This window comes from Herpailurus yagouaroundi, unplaced genomic scaffold (assembly GCF_014898765.1).
Source record: "Herpailurus yagouaroundi ecotype Mexico unplaced genomic scaffold, PumYag 67793, whole genome shotgun sequence".
Lineage (NCBI taxonomy): Eukaryota > Metazoa > Chordata > Mammalia > Carnivora > Felidae > Herpailurus > Herpailurus yagouaroundi.
Window position 1 is genome coordinate 17,073,475 of NW_024420586.1, and position 10,031 is coordinate 17,083,505.

A 10,031-nucleotide genomic window follows, 5' to 3' on the forward strand; every position below is an offset into this window, starting at 1 on the left:
CATTAATGAAGGAATTGGGAGAGAATCCCTTGATGGCGCCTCTGGACTTCTTGCGTCTCGCCTGCATCGGCCACTCCTCCCCTGCTACACCCATGGGATTTGTTCTCTGAATTTATTCTATTCTAGTAGTAAAGCACACAGGCTACCCCATGTGGGGTAATGTGTGCAGCGTTACAGATACCCAAATGAATAAGCTATAGCTCATGCCCTTATTGAGGCTACAAGCCAAACACAAACCATCTACAACTAGTTATACTAATGTTTGGAAAGTGCTAGAACAGAGTGACGTACACTCTGGAATCAACAAGAGGGGGCGATCGGTACTGTCCGAAATGGGGGTGTCCAAAACAGGGTAGCATTTGAGCTAGAGGTTGACAGGTGAGGTTGGAAGTTGGACAAGCTCAAGATGGAGGTGGGCGGCACGCGAGCAGAGAGGGCGGCGCGGGCACGGGCCCGAAGGTGAGGCTGCCACGGTAGGCTGGCGCCAGGTAGGGACAGGCCTTCGAGATCCTGCTAAGGAGTGTGAACTTTGTTCTACATGTCCTGGCTGTTGAGCAGGGCGGTGTCAGGAGCAGATCTGGGTCATTGGAACAAGCCTCCTGGCCACGTGCAGAAGATGGAATGAAGGGGGCCGAGGTTAAGGTCACAGGGAACAGCTGGGAGGCAGCTGCCCGAGTTCCTGTGAGTCCTGACAAGACTACAGAGGGGCCGTGGGGCCGGACAGCCAGGGATTCTGGGGCCAGAAGAGGCCTTGGTTGTGAGGTAAGTCATTCCCGTCTCTGCCAGCCGCATGGGTGGACTGTGTGTGAGAGCTATCGGTGTGCGAGGGACTTTGGCCTGCAGGGAGGCTGGAGCCCGGGCCCGGAGAGGCAGTGGATTTGGGAAGGGCTGCAGCGACAGGAAGGGTGTTTCCTCTGTACACCTGCCAAAAGAAACCTGTGATTCAGTAGATGGCATTGTCTGATTACCCAGAAGGCTTTACAGTCTTGACTTATCTTGACTCTTATCTACTTCCGTAATTCCACATTGCCTCAGAGGCGGGATGGCGGCCGGCCGAGGGGTGGGGTCCACCACAGTGCCTTTTCTCGAATGTGAATGATGTCTATACCAGCTGGGAGCCCATTGGGAGCTTCTCTGTAGAAGGCACATACAACGGGAAGGTTGATAAAGAGAAAGAAAAGCATCTTTTTTAAGGACCGCAATTCTCACCCCGAATTGGAGTGATCTTTGTGTAAGAATTGAGTTCTGTTATCAGTCATTGATAATACCAAGTTACCTCCTATTTAGAAAGCACCCACTGCATGCTGAGAGCTGGGCTACCTACATTATCTGATTTACTCTGCAGGGCACCTACCCTACATGTGGTAAACATCACTAGCTCCATTTTACAGGTGGGGAAGTAAGGCCGAGAGAGTTCTAACGCGTTGCTCATCGGGTGCAGCCTAGAGATGTTCTCCCTATTTGAAGGGGTGACGGTATTGCTTCTAATCTGACCCACATATCATGCTTTTTGTTAACGATCAGAACACTGGCCCCATTTTTGATGAAAAAGCTGTCTCTTCCTCCCACATGACAAAGTACTTCTTTCCAGCAGTCGTTCCGAGTGCCGTGTTTATTTAGTCGCAAGGTCTTTAAAAATGCAGCCACCGTGGGAATCACGTTAGTGAAGGGCTCGGGCCGCAATGGCATTCAGCAATGCCTGGTATTCTGTTTGCTTCGGATGATACTTAACAGTCCAGCGGTTAGGAGATAGAAAATAATTAGTCCGTCTAGCCGGGAGATTGGGTGATAAAAGGAAACTGGGCTGCTGATTAAATTGTTTATTTAAGCTCAAGTTTAGCTATGTTTTTCAGCATAATGTGCTGTAGGAAGAAGATAGGGATCTGTCCTCATGGAGAGACACCCCCAGAGTGGCCGTCATCCCCACCCTCGCCCACTCCCACAGCTGCCTCGCCTCGGCTCTGCCATGCCTTCCTTTCCTGCCTGGCTCTAGGTTGTGAGGGTTTGGTGACTGGGCAGAATGACAGAAGGGCACACGAGGCCCGGAGCCCGAGTCCCTTGAGCTCTGGTCTTGTGTTCTCTGTTTGTCTTGTGCTCCTCCAAGCGCATGCTACCCCGGCAAGACGTGTTCTCCCTGTTCCTCCTCCTGGCTCTTCTCTGCATTCTTCTCCCCCTGGCTTGTAAAACAGAGATCGGCTTCCTTTCTTCTCTTTTGTCACTGTTTTCCTTAATTCCTCCTTCTCTGTGTGAGGACTCATATGATTGATACGTGATGCATAATGTCAATGCTCGGTTTGCCCATAGTTTGAGCATAGGCAAGCCCAACTTTCTAGGAAAGTGCCAGACCAGAAAATTACGGCCCACAGGGCAAGTCCAGCCTGTGCCTGTTTTTGTAAATAAAGTTTTATTGGGCACATCCATGCTACAGCGGCAGAGCTGAGTAGTTGAAGCAGAGACTGTGTGGCCCGCAAAGCCAAAAATATTTACTATCTGGCCCTTTACAGAAAAAGTTTGCCAACCCCTGCACTAGACAAAGATATTGCAAGCTAAATTCTACTTCGGGTCGTTCCTGCCCCTAGAGATCCCTGGGCCCAACTTTTGTACCTGTACAATAATGGGAGACCTGTGCTATGTTTGCACTGAACTGACCAGTGGATGAGAATTCGGGAAGCATGCTGTGATTGACTAACCAAAGTGTGATATAGTCTCTAAACTTTCATTTTTAAAAAATGTTTGTTTGTTTGTTTGTTTGTTTGTTTGTTTAGAGAGACAGCGCAAGCAGGGGAGGGGCAGAGAGAGGGGGAGAGAGAATCCCAAGCCGGCTCCACGTGGTCAGCACAGAGCCCAGTGTGGGGCTCAATCTCACGAACCACGAGATCATGACCTGAGCCAAAATCTAGAGTCAGAGGTTCAACCAACTGAGCCACCCAGGTGCCCCTCTAAACTTTCATTTTTGATATGCCAAACATTAAGAAACCCCAGATTCAGTTTCCTCTCTCACATTTTTAAAAAGAGTGTAATTTAAAAAAAATTAATGTTCATTGATTTGAGAGAGAGAGTGGGGCGGGGAGGGGCAGAGAGAGGGAGGCACAGAATCCGAAGCGGGCTCCAGGCTCTGAGCTGTCAGCCCAGAGTCCGACGCAGGGCTCGAACCCGTGAACCGTGAGATCATGACCTGAGCCGAAGTCAGACGCTCAACCGACTGAGCCACCCAGGTGCCCTAAAAGACTGTAGTTTTTTTAGAGCGGTTTTAGATTCACAGCAAAATGGAGAGGAAGCTACAGCAATTTCCCAAATACCCCCTGCCCCAACACCTGGACAGCCTCCTCCTTATCAACATCCCCAGCAGAGTGTGCACTTGTTACAACTGATGACCTACACAGACACATCATTATTACCTGGAGTCCATAGATTACATAGGGTTCACCCTTGCTGTTGGACGTTCTATGGGTTTGGACAAATGTACAGTGACATGTATCCACCATCATAATATCATGCATTTATTTTCACTGCCCTAAAAATCTTCTGTATTTCACCTGTGCTTCCCTCCCATACCTCCCCAGCTGTCCAGAACCCACTGATTTTTTTCACTGTCGCCAGAGTTCTGCCTTTCCCAGAATGCCCTGTGGTTGGAATCATGCAGAATGTAGCCTTTTCAGATTGACTTCTTTCACTTCGTAACATGCCTCTAAGGTTCCTACGTGTCTTTTCATGGTTTGATAGCTCATTTCTTTTTAGTGCTGAATCATATTCCATCGTCTGCATGGACCATGGTTGATTTATCCATTCACCTACCAAAGACACCTTGGTTGCTTCCAAGCTTTGGCAAGTATGAAGAACGCTGCTATAAACGTCCACGTGCAGGTTTTTGTGTGGACATAAGTCCTTTGCCACTTTTAAGCCTTCAACGTCTCCTCTTCCGCAGGTCAGACCATTACAGCCGCGCCGGCCCCTCCTGCTGGCCGGCCTTTGCACCTTGGAGGCTCCCTGGCTGAGATCCAAAAACAGCCTTGCTCCACTAGAGACATACACATGCTCCAGCTGAAGGGGAGCCAGAATTTGTCACCCCAAACTATGCCTCTTTGGCATAAGGATTACTTTAGGCTGATTATCTTTAAGGAACAGCAAAGATGGGAAAAACTCTGAAAACTGAGTAGAAGTTACCCTTTTGGAGGAGAAAACTATACATATAAGGGAACTCTCCATTTATAAGGGTATCTCTCTCTCTGTACCAGGAAGTGAAGGATGACACGTTTCTAGAAACCCTGTTCAGTGGAGAAGGCAATGACCTGAATCTGCTTAACAACCTTTCTCTTGACCACCGCGCTTCTCTCGATGATAACCTCCCATGACTGGCCTCCCCCTCCCCCAACATCTTTTGTCTTTAGCTGGAGATGGTATTTAAGGGGGTGGCTTGGGCCATTTTGGAGTTACTCAGTTTTCCTGGGTCTCGCCCATGTCTACAGGAGGTATGCATGTTATTAAACATCTACTTGTCTTTCTCCTGTTAGTATTTTATTACAGGGAGATCTCGACCAAGAACCTAGAAGGGTAGAGGGAAAGTGACTTTTCCTCTCCCTGCAGACATACATCTCACAAGGCACAAGCCTTCAGGACAGTAGCCTCATTCAGTGTTATAGCAACTCTGTCCCACAATAAATAAAAGTTTGTTCTCTTAAGAGGTACTCTGAATTAGGGCATTCCCTCTGGTGTTTTCCTTCCCTTCCTTTCTTTGCACTTTACATGTGCTGACATGGGAGCCTCTAGCTTTACATTTTGTTGATGATCTCCTAAACTCAAGGAATTTCACAGAAGACCCATCCAGCCCCCCTTCTGTTTAACTGCTGTGTTTTTACCCCTCTTCATTTCTTTGGTCACAAATGAGTCACTCTATTTTTTTTTCAATTTCTTTCCTGCAATTATATCTCTTTGTCTTTCTTGTGTATGGGTCTCCTCCCACTCCCTGCGGTACCTAAGAACAGAGTCTGCAAAGAGCATATTTTTCAGAGAGCTCTTCGTGGGTTACAGTGCTCACATCTATTTACTGAGAGAGACTTTCATTAGGTTCTGTTGGAGTTTTCTGGAATCACCTGGAAGCTGAACTCCTAGAGAAAATGTTTGGGTCCAGATTGTTAATTGAACTGTGTGCAGCCTAAAAATCTTTCTGCAAGCTTCTGGGACTTCTCAGCCTGATTACTGGAGACAGAGCGGGGGCTTTGTCACCTGCTGCCACCACCTCAGCAGGTGACTGGTGTGAGTCCAGCAGCATGTTGGATCTGAGGTTCACTACCTGGGAAGACAGATGATAATGTCTCACTCCTACAGATCTACGATAAGGTGGCAAATGAGACAGTGTGTGCCCATAGAACGTGGAGTTCCTCTGAGGATTAAGGCTGAGACCTTGGCTTGTGAGGGTTTTGTGATTGGGAGAATGACCGAAGGGCACACAAGGCCTGGAGTCGTGCCTTCCTTTCCTGCCTGTGGGGACTCCCGATGTTGGAATCGCATCCGGGCTCTCTTGGCACCTCGTCCAGTGACGGGAGAAAAGAATCTGTTACTGTAACATGGATGCTCCCTAGATGCTGGGAGTGAGGGAGCTGAGGCCAGAGGTCAAAGTCACCGTGGCTGGCTTTGTACTCTAGTAGCTGAGCCAGAGCTATGTTTCGCAGAATTCTTGTCTTTTCCCTCTATGGTCAGGGTTGGCCACAGGAGACGTTCGTGCGAGATTTGGAAGGCAGAAGCGAAGGAGCCGCCATTTTCATGGTCCGACCATCGGAGTAGGGCAGGGGCCGTCACAGCTCACGCGTGTCACCGTCCGCTCTCTTGCCACGTTGGTGAGGGTGGCAGCCGGGCCCGCAGCCCCTCCAGCGCCCCCACAGCTCCCCGCTCGGCTTCTCAGAGCGCCGGGGCTGTGGGTGTGCCGCCGCGCGCTGGAGGGCACCCACCTGGCCTGCATGTCCCCTGCATCGGTGAAGTTGGAGGCTGCGAGAAACTGAGAAGGTTCCCATCGGTCCAGCTGGACTCCGGTTTGTCCTTGGTCTCCCCCACGTCATGTCCATCTCTCCCTCCAGACTGCCTGCCCTGCTGTCTTCAGGCTCCATACAGCCGCCCCACATGCTGCTTAACAGGTCCCCGAACTGTGGAGCATTCTGCCCCATCACAGGTCCCTCACTCCATAGCCTCGGACCTTCTGACCTGCTCCCTGCTTAGAGGCTCTGACTGCATGTTGCAGGGCCTGTGCTGATAAATGGGGAAAACCCAACAGAGAGGTTCCGACCAAGGAAATCCTCAGGGCGTCGAGCCAAGAATTTGCCATCAGAATGCTTGGGCTACCCCTGAGCCACATCGTACCCTGTGGAGGGTAGACCCTGACTGTATCACTGTTTGAGCCAGGACGGAGTACAAAACTATGATAGACACTGAATCAATCCTGGGTGCTTGGGCAAGAGATTCCATGCGAAATCGGATGAGTCCGGGACACAACTAAGTCTTCCCAGAGGCTTCTCCACTCTTTGTGCAGGAAAGGTGGTGGGGAAGTGTCAGCCACACATTTATGGAATCACTCAGTGTATGGTGACACCTTTTGCAGGGGACCTAGGAAGGTGAGGGACACTTTCAAATCACCCTCCCTCTTTCTACTCGTCTGTCCCCAGGATGCCTCCATCCACAAATGGAAGCGTTGGGAGGTTTGAATGGCAGGAAGTCAGGGGGTGGGGCTTCACCCCTAGTTGGTTGGTAATTAAACAGGACCATATCAGGGACTAGTTGTTAGTTAATGGAGAACCAAGGGATCCCCTAGATCCCCCAGAGGTGGCTATTGAGATGGCAGCCCAGCAGAGCAGGCTGATGAGGTGGCTGGGGCACTGGCTATCATGTTCTGTGACTCTCTGTGGCACTCAGGGTCCGCAGAGACACCCTTCATGTTTCCATTTCAGCTCCAATGACCCCCATGGTGCACTTTGCCTCTGCCAGGCCTGCTCCTACCTCAGGACATTTGTACCCTCTGCCCCCTCTACCTGGGTCCCTCTACCCTCAGAGCCCTTCCTGGAAGGGATCACTCCTTCACCCCTTCTCATCTTTGCTCAAAAGTCACCTCATCTCTGTGAGGCCTGGCCTGACCACCCCACTGTAAAACCGCAGGCCTCCCTCATTCTCCACCCCCCTCCGGGATGTATTCTTGCTCTGGTATGTATCACCTACTCGCATGTGGCTGAACTTACTAATCAGGGTGGAAGCTTCAGGACAGGGACGTGCCCTGTTTGGACAGTGGCATATCCCAAATGGTGGCTCACCGTGGGCACTCATTACAGTGTTCATCTGGCCTCACTCCACAGGGTGCTGTCAGCCTTGGATTGGCACCAACACCTCCCTAAACACAACTCCAGGGACCCCGGTGGGAATAGCCCCCCCCCCCTCCCACCGGGGACGTGCAGTTCAGCGGTATGGAGCCCAGTATTTGTCGAAAGGAGGCCACTGGTGGCTTCCTCTCCCTGTTAACCTTCACCACCCACTGGCCTCTCTCAAATCTTTCCAGTGGCTTCGAATTCTGCAGCTCTGTTTCAACCTTCCCCGTGTCAGGATGGGGCAGCTGGCATGAAGAAGCGGGCTGATTTTGTTTGTTCATGGTTTATGTTCCAACTTTGACATCTTATTTCAGAGCGATGTGAGAAAGGCACTTGATAAGCTGCCTGCAGCAGTTTCTCCTAAGGGGTCTGCCAAAAACTGCGTGGGATTTCAGGGTCTGGTTTTCTTCGCCTTCTTCAGGTAAGCTTGTTTATAAGGAGGAAACATTTGTGCCGCTCAGCAGGTTTGAGAGACCCAGTGGGAATGGCTGTTTATTTGTCTTTTGATCACAAAGCCTGGGGTTTGGCTCCAAGGCTGAAAGATCTTGAGGCCTCTTTATCTCCTCCCCTGGAGACTTGAATCTCTCCTCTGACATTCCTTGGGCCCCGGAGTGGCTGGGGACCGCGGGAGGGGCTGTTGCAGGTGGACAAAGATTCCCCAGCTGGCCTCCTCCCCGTAGCTGTCCTCAGTCTGACCTCCCACCAGGGACTGTGATTCCTTCAGAGACTGGCTGCAGGGCCTAACCTCTCCCTCCCCTTTTGTCTTACAAACAACCACAAGGAAGGGAAAAGAAAGCTGCCCACCCTGCAAAACCAAAACCAAACCAAAACAAAACAAAAACAGTAAACATTAATTTTGGGGAGCGCGCCTTTTGTGTATTATGCCACATCTTGTCACTTGCCTTTATGGAATCTGGGGACCCAAGCGAGGGGAAGGGTAGCAGTGTGCAATTCACTCATCATATACGTGACCTAGAACTCCACAGGGGGTTGGCGGCCTGTCCTTAAACGTCGACCCAACCAGGCCCGGGTTGTGTGATCCCCCAGGTTTCAGGGCACCCCACAGGCCGGTGCAGCGTGAGCTACCCCTGACTGGCCTGAAACCCCAACGAGCAGACAGAGTTTTGGGGTGTTTTTTTGTTTTTTAATTTTCCTTTTGTTTTTATTTTTGCAATGGAGAGAAAGCACGAGCTGGGGAGGGGCAGAGAGAGAGGGAGACAGGAACCGTAGTGGGCTCGGCGCTGACAGCACAGGGCCCGATGCGGGGCTCGAACTCACGAGTGATGAGATCATGACCTGAGCTGAAGTCAGATGGAGCCACCTAGGCACTGAGAGGGAGGTGCGGGGCGGGGAGAGTTTTCTTTGAATCAGGATGCAGCACCACACAGCATTCCCCACAGGGGCACGTATCGAGAAAAAGAAATTCAAATCACCCCTCTGGTACGCTTTCCATTCCCTTTCCTGATAACGCGCAGAGAAGCCGATTCTGTAGGTGAGCAGGCAGGTGTACCGAGGGCCACCGGGGCCTTTCTCCTGTCCCCAGGTGCTTCCGGTGGGCGTGACAGCCAGCAGCCTTGGCTGAGGACACAGCACCTCCAGGATCTTGCTCCTTGCCTCGAGGCTTGCTTCTCTAAGGAGCCGAATGATGTTTTGGGGTCCCTGGCCGTACCCACATCCCACCCCCTCACTTGGCACAAGGCTGAGCGAACACCTGGGTGTCTGGCGACCTCGAGATGGTGAACCGATTTTGAACTTGCTTTCTCAAGTCATCCTACTTCACAGTAGACGGCCTCACGTCTTTCTTTGAAAAAAATAAATAAAAATCAGTGAAACGTTCTTAGCTTGGTGCAGTGATTTTACTCATGCAGAAAAATGTAAAGGTAAAGAGGAAACTACGAGAGCAAACCTTTGTGCTCCCCGGGTCTCCTGGGAAAGCAGGGCAGGCAGGGCTCGTGCGCGCGAGGCAAGAGCTGCTTTTGCAGAAATGGAAACGCTCCCCCGTCTTTGCTTCCTCATGAAGCTGCTTCATTATATTTTGAGGCGAGCGAGTCATGGGTTCCTGGTGCGCTGTGCTGTCTTTTTCAATTAATGCTTTTCACAGAAGTTCAGGTTTTAAACATCTCCCCCTCTCTTCCCAGGTCGGTTACATTTCCCAGAATGGTTCCCAGCGCTGGAGATAATTCCTTTTCGGAGAACCTACATTTCTCACCTGCTGATTGCAATTAGCCACTGCCAGCTGGGGCCTGGTGTGCAGCTGAAAAGCTAACAAGAAGTGGAGACCACGCGGAACCCAGACAGGGCAGAGGATGTGAATAAATACGGAATGGTGCCCGTGTTTATGAGTCGCTCCGCTGAATTCCAGGTTTCCCGACCCTCTGGATGGCCCTCCCTCTTCCGGCTCTGTGCTCCCCGCCCCTCCCCTACCAATTTTTTTTTCTTTTTTTTTTTTTTTTTTTTTTTTTTTTTTTTTGTCTCTGGGTCTGTAGCCTACGTTTAACATCACAGTCACGAATTTACCACTAAGTACATTTTGTTAGGCAATAAACAGCCTCGGAAGAAAAATGAAATCGGACTAGGGCTTCTGTTCCAATCATGTTTGCGAGCTGTGCTGGAATCAGGCAGGCCCTGCACGCAGGTCTTAGAGCTAACCTTGAATATGAGGACTGGCAGGGCCTGGAGAGGCCTTCA

The 10,031-nt window shown here is 50.8% G+C and overlaps 1 long non-coding RNA gene across 1 annotated transcript; it reads left to right on the forward strand.

Annotated features, from left to right (window-relative positions):
- The first annotated feature begins 529 nt into the window (after nt 1-529).
- Nucleotides 530-9,807, forward strand: LOC121025956 (uncharacterized). The gene is made up of 3 exons (XR_005788206.1): nt 530-762; nt 7,658-7,764; nt 9,482-9,807. It is a non-coding gene; the product is annotated as an uncharacterized LOC121025956 (long non-coding RNA).
- The last annotated feature ends 224 nt before the right edge of the window (nt 9,808-10,031 follow it).